This window comes from Dama dama, chromosome 33 (genome assembly GCF_033118175.1).
Source record: "Dama dama isolate Ldn47 chromosome 33, ASM3311817v1, whole genome shotgun sequence".
Lineage (NCBI taxonomy): Eukaryota > Metazoa > Chordata > Mammalia > Artiodactyla > Cervidae > Dama > Dama dama.
The window spans coordinates 21,782,842-21,790,228 of NC_083713.1; positions in this window are offsets into that span (position 1 = coordinate 21,782,842).

Here is a 7,387-nt window from a genome sequence, read left to right on the forward strand (position 1 = left end):
GGGAGAAATATCAACAACCTCAGATATGCAGATGACATCACCCTAATGGCATAAGGCAAAGAGGAACTAAAGAGCCTCTTGATGAAGGTGAAAGAGGAGAGTGAAAAAGCTGGCTTAAAACTCAAAGTTCAAGAAATTAAGATCATGGCATCTGGTCTCATCACTTCATGGCAAAGAGATGGGGAAACAATGGAAACAGTGACAGATTTTATTATTTTGGGCTCAAAAATCTCTGTGGACGGTGATGGCAGCCATGAAATTAAAAGATACCTGCTCCTTGGAAGAAAAGTTATGACAAACCTAGACAGTGTATTAAAAAACAGAGGCATCACTTTGCTGTCAAAGGTCCATAAAGTCACACCTATGATACATAGGTGCATGTACATATGGTACATGACTACACAGCCAGTAATCATGTATAGATGTGAGAGTTGGACCATAAAGAAGGCTGAGTCCTGAAGAACTGATGCTTTTGAACTGTGGTGCTGGAGAAGACTCTTGAGAGTCCCTTGGACAGTAAGGAGATCAACCCAGTCCATCCTAAAGGAAATCAACCCTGAATATTCATTGGAAGGACTCATGCTGAAGCTCCAACCCTTTGGCCACCTGATGTGAAGAGCCGACTGACTGGAAAAGACCTTGATGTTGGGAAAGATAGAAGTCAGGAGAAGAAGGGGATAACAAAGGATGAGATGGCTGGATGGCATCACTGACTCAATGGACATGAATTTGAGCAAACTCTGGGAGATAGTGAAGGAAGGGAAGCCTGGTGTGCTGCTGTCCACAGGGTTTCAAAGAGTCAGACACGACTTAGCAACTGAACAACAACTCTCTGAAGCAGGTACTCTGATTTTCCCATTTCACACTTGAATAAAAATGAAACTTTGGTAAGAATATCTGTTTAAAACCATCAATCTGGGAAGAAATGAACTTTCTGACTCCAAATCCAGTGTTTTTCCTAGGACCTCGAATATTTGGTCAGTCTCAGTCACTGTTCCGCAGCATCCTTGATTCCAATGTTCTTTGCATTACAACAACTCTTCGAGGCTCAATTTCCCCATCAGCAGAGTACACATTAAAGTCTGGCCCAAAGATAGGAGCCAAGTTTATTTATAGTATCGTCTGATTCTCTGCAGCACTTCCTCTTCTTAGAATCTGCACTGTGCTGTCTGATGATTGGCCTTTTTCCTTAAATGATACTGAGCACTTTGGTTGCTATTGAACAGTTTAGATCAGCATTGTCCCCCAAAAAAGCCATATTACAAATCACGTATGTAAATGTTCTTGTAGACACATTACTAGAGGAAATAAACAGGTGAAATTAACTTTAATATTTTTATTTAACCCCACGTATATATAAAATATTATTATTTCAACTGGGGTTAAATAAAAATATTAAAGTTAATTTCACCTGTTTATTTTCTTTAGTAATGTGTCTACTAGAACATTTACATATGTGATTTGTAATATGGGTTTTTTTGGGGGGGACAATGCTGCTGATCTAAGCTGTTACATGTTTATATACTAAGTTGCTGAAATCTGCCCTGTAATTTACATGTACAGCACATGTCTGTTCAAACTAACCACATTTCAAGAACTCAACAGTCCCATGTAACAAGCGACTGGACTACAGGGCACCTAAGCCTCACCTCTCACACAGAAATGCCGGGCCCCTGAAGGCAGACCTCCCATGCTCCGCTCCTGGGTGCTGTGCTAAGCCCGTTCGGTCATGTTCCATTCTGGGCGACCCCACGGACTGCAACCCACCAGGCTCTTCTGTCCTGGGATTTTCCAGGCAGGAATACTGGAGTGGGTTGCCATGCCCTCCTCCAGGGGATCTTCCCAACCCAGTGGTCGAACCTGCATCTCTTAAGTCTACCCCTAGCGCCCCCAGACTTCCCTTTATTCAGCCTTCACTACTTCCAAAGGAGTTTGTGCAACTGCTCTTACGGACCTTCCTGTGTTCTTTAGGACTCCAAATAACACTTAATTGCAGACAGGTGCTTCTATTATCACAGAGAAAACTGAAGTCCTGGATGGACTCTTTCCCACCACAGTATATTGCTCTAGGAAAGCGTTTAGTTGTAGTATTAATGAGGTGTCTTAGAATCAACATGTTAAGCAATCATGCTTTGAAATACATAGATGGCTCCAATTATTTACATTTCTTGCACCACCTCAAACTTTCTACTTTCTCCTAGTCACTCTTCCTTTGCTCATGTCTCAGAGGAATCTGGTTAAATATTCTAATTGCAATGTTGACTCTGCATCCTACTCTTCCTTCATGGACCTTGTGGCATCAGTAACTCCATTTCCCTTCCGAATCATCAATTCTTCTTTCTCCCATTAGCTGGGTTAGTTAGTTCTCTTCTGACCCAATAAAACAGTGCCTTGTGTTAGTCAGGGTTCTCCACAAAAACTGAATTAACAACAGGAGATAGATGATACACATACATTTTATAAGAAAGGATAATATATTCTTCTTAATTACATGTGAGACATTCACAAAAAATTTCTAAACCACAAGAAAAAAAACAAGCAAAACCCTACAAGAAACACCCAATAAATTTGGGTGGGGTGGAGTAAGGGGGGTAGATTTATTTTAAGAAATTGGCTCATTGGACTGTAGAGACTTCCTGAATGCAAAATTTGATGAGGTTGGGCCAGCAGCCTTGGTGACTCAAGGAAGAATTGCATTTTGAGTCTAAAGGCAGTGTGCTGGCAGAATTCCTTCTTTCTTGGAGAAGTCAGACCTTGCTTTGTGAACGGCTTTAAATGACTGAATGAGACCCACCCACATCACAGAGCATAATCTGCTTGGCTCAAAGTCTACAGATTTAAATATTAATCTCTTCCAAAAAGTATCAATACTTTCACATTGAAAGGCTCAGAATCATGTTTGACCAAATAGCTAGATACCATGGCTCAGCCAAGTTGACACATAAGAATTAACCATTACATCCCCTTTAATTTCTATCTCATCTCTTCCTTTCATTGGGAACTCCAGCTCACAGGTTATAATCACTGTTATTTCCTTACTTTATTCTTTCATCTTAATAACAGTTTAATCCTACCATTCTCACAGGTTTCCTCAGGGTCACTCACTGAGCTTCTTACTGCAATATACAATGGTCATTCTAGAACTGTTTTAGAAAGTCTGTTCCCCAGCTTAGGTTTAACAGATTTTATACTACTATTACTACTAATAATAATACTTTTTAAAAGATCCCACATATAAATACATCTGGTAACCTTTGGGTTTAAACAAACTTACTTATTTACCAGGTCCTTTAAAAAATATCACAGCTGGGAGAATTTTCCAAATTTATTTTGGTGTCAAAGTCCTTTAAACACCCTGTCAGATTAGCTGAGAGGAACAGACACTTTGGAAAACACTATCTTACCTCATTCTCTAAGTTTTTATAACTCTTATTAGCTCATAACACAGTTTTGACACAGTAAATGCACATTTTGATTTCATTTTTTTCCTAGCCTTACTCCTAAGATCTAGTCTTACTCCTTGGTATCTGAATAGTGTGTCCTATCTTTTTACATGTCAAACTTCTAGAATTGTTGCTGTATGCATGGGGTGTGTTCATATTGGTGAGTATTACCTTGTTGTTGATAACTTAGAATGTAGCAACTACCCTTTTTTTCAAAAAATTTAATTTTTAGTTGAAGGATAATTGCTTTCCACAATTGCGTTGTTTTCTGTCAAACCTCAACATGAGTCAGCCACAGACAGCAGCTGCCTTTTACCAGAGGAACTGTACCACACTGGTCACTTAGGGGAGACACGCAGCATGTGGGCCACCCCAAATGGGCCTCCTCCAACCCACTGACCCCATCACTGTTTACTTCACCCATTCACAAACGATACCCCATCTTAGGTGGAAGATATCAGCTACCTTCTGCTTTGTGCTCTTGGGGTCAGCATGCTCAGAGTGGAATCAGGCAAGGTGGAGCTCATGCCAGAATGACCAAGCCGAGAACAATAAGCTAGGGGCCCCGGAGGGAGCAAAAACATTGGGGTTTATTAATAAAACCACAGACAAGCCTGCCATACAGACCTCTGGCAGAATTTTAGAGAAAACAGCAAACAAACCAGCCTAAAGAGAGAAAATGGCAAGAAGCAAAATGTGTAATAAAAAGGGGGAAATAATTTCAGACAGAGCAAATTTTAAGAAATAATAAACCAACATGAACGATTTTACAGCAATAGCTTTTTCCAAGGGAAGGTTAAATCTTGAGTCTGAATTTGGAGGTAAAAGCTTGCCTGCTGCAATTCGTCCTTGGTCAGAGGCATCACTACAGCTACACCCGCTGGGTGATATGCTAGGAAAGACTGAGGGCAGGAGGAGAAGGGGATGACAGAGGATGAGATGGCTGGATGGCATCATTGACTCAATGAAGATGAGTTTGAGCAAGCTCTGGGAGACGGCAAAGGACAGGGAAGCCTGGCGTGCTGCAGTCCACAGTATTGCAAAGAGCCGGATCTGACTGAGCCACTGAACAGGAGCAATGCCCTCAGGGTGATACTGGATGATGTGCACGGAGAGAATCTGAACTACATTTATGGTTTACTTTCGGGCAATATTAGGCATCTGACATGTGGGGAAATATTGTTGAGAACTTTGCTCAATAGGAAGCCATTAGCAAGGCCCCGATGCCCAAAGGAAAGCTTGTTAAAGCTGTTTCCCTTGGCGGCTAGTAACTTGTAATAGTCAGTATGTGGGTTACTTGGTCCTGCTGGGTCCCAGTGTGTAAGCTTCTTTCTGATCAAAGTTACATCCCTGGGTAAGCTGTGTTTAAACACTTTAATCTCTGTCTTCATGAAGTTCTATCATCCTGGTCCAAGAGATTGAATTGGCAGTCTCTAAGATGAGTTTGAGTAAGCTCCGGGAGTTGGTGATGGACAGGGAGGCCTGGCGTGCTGCGATTCATGGGGTCGCAAAGAGTCGGCCATGACTGAGCAACTCAACTGAACTGAACTTCCTTATTTTTTTTAAACACAAGAATATAATTTTAAAAAACCTTTTCTTTGAAGCAATAAAACATTCATAGGAAGCTGCAAAGATGATAGAGAGAGGCCCCCTGTACCTTTAACTCAGTGTCTCTCAATGATTACATCTTACATAAATATAAAAGATTATCAGAACAAGGAAATTAATAATGGTACAACATGTATATACAGCTCATCCATGCAATTTTTAAAGTATAAGCAGCATAAAATTGACCACTTTAACCATGTTTAGGTGTGCAGCTGAGTAGCGCTAAGTACATTCTCACTGTGGTGCAGCCAATCTTGACAGCTCTTTCACCCTGCAAAACTGAAATTTTGTACCCACTAAACACTAACTCCCCATTCTTCTCTCCCCCAGTCTCTGGGAACCACTCTGTACTTTCTATTAACTGTATAGATGACTGATGTCAGTAGAATTACAATATTTGTCTTTTTGTGACTGTTTCAAATCACTTAGCACAATGTCCCCAAGGTTCATCTAATGCTCTATCACGTATCAGAATTCATTTCCTTTTTAAGACCATAATGTTCCATTGTATGTAGATACCTCATTTTACTTATCTATTTGTCTTCTGAAGGATACTTGGGTTGCTTCCACCTTTTGGCTATTGTGAATGATGCTGCTATTGAATACCCATATTCATGGGTGTACAAATATCTTTGAGATCCTGATTTTAGTTATTTTGGGTATTGTTAGGGGCTGAGTTGTGCCCCCCTCAAATTCATATGCTGAAGTCCTAACCCCTAGATACCAGAATGTGGTAACATTTTGAAGATAAGTCCTTTTAAGAAGTAATTAAATTAAAATGACCTTTTGGAGTGAACTCTAATCCAATATGGCTGGTTTCCTTATAAAAAGGAAATTTTGACTGAGAGATTTTCTGAAGTATATATTTTTTAGTATGGTCTATTTTTCATTTTTTTCTTAAATTGCCTATAGTATTCTTTAAGTTGCAGTTTACAGTAAATATATTTATGATTGTTTACCTCTTCAGTTGCTTCTTCCTCATAGACCACAGTATTTTTAAAGTACTATTCTCCACAAATGCTGAGGTACTTGGTAAATTTGGGGCAAATTCTAAATGGAAGATATTCTAAAATCTAACACTTTTTTGTGAAATGTGTAAAACTTCAGCCCAAATATTTTCAAAGGTACTGTCTGTTTGTCATAAAAGTGCCTTATGCAACAAAAAGATTTTATAAGACAAAATGTGTCTAATAAATGGTCTCTATAATTAAATATTTTGCCAAATTTAAATACTGTAAAACCATTGATTGTTCTTGTTCATTCCATTCAAATAAAAAATATAAATTTATCCAGTTAAAAAATATTAATAGGAGTGCCATCAAAAGGCTCTTCTTAAAAGTCTAGATTTCCAAAAGCTCAGAGAATTTAAAGATTACATCTACATTGTGTGAGCTCTCAGCATTCAATCTGGTCAGTTCCTTCCTTGTGCTTGGAGGGATAAAATTCACTGTCTTCCTGTTTGGAAATTTTGTTTTCAATAATTGCAATTCACTAAAAACTTCAAAAGCTGAAGTTTTTGGCACTTTCTACTTATTGAATATTTAAATTAACAATTTCCAATTAACTTTGAGCAAAGTGAAACCAAAATTTAGAGAACTTGTTACAAAAAACTTTGATACCATTGCAAGATACTTAGAATGATTTACAAAGTAGTACTTCAAAATACTACTCAAACATTTTAAAATTCAATTGATGCTGGTGAAAATAGCATATAACCATCTGAAAACTGTGAATTTTTTATTCAATATCAGTTTTGTTACAAAAATTTTGTAATTTCAGTATTTTGAGTATATAAAAATATTTGTTAAATTTGATAAGTTGGTAAGACAAATCTTATTGGTAAGATTTGTCAGCTTGTTTGAACACAGTTATAAATTAGATTGTACAATAGCCAATTCTTTGCATATTTCTATTCTGGAGGTTTCATAATTTATTAAGAACTTTGTTTTTATCACAGTACTGTGCCCACCAATATTTTCATTTTCATAGCAAAGTTGAATTTTTAAACTGAATTTATAATATTATGCACAAAAATGGGGTCAGATACTATAACTGATTCACTTTGCCGTACAGCAAAAATGCAACTTGTATATGACCTACACTGCAGTAAAAATTAGTTTAAAAAAACCCCAAGTATATTCATAGATATAGAAAACAAATTTATGGTTACCAAAGAGGAAACGTCAGGGGCAGAGATAAACTAGGAGATTGGGATTAACATATCCAAACTGGTGTAAATAAAATAGATAAACAACAAGGACTACTGGATAGCAGAGGGATAGCAAGAGGATAGCAGAGAGAACAGGCTAGCAGAGGTAACTATATTCAGTATCTTG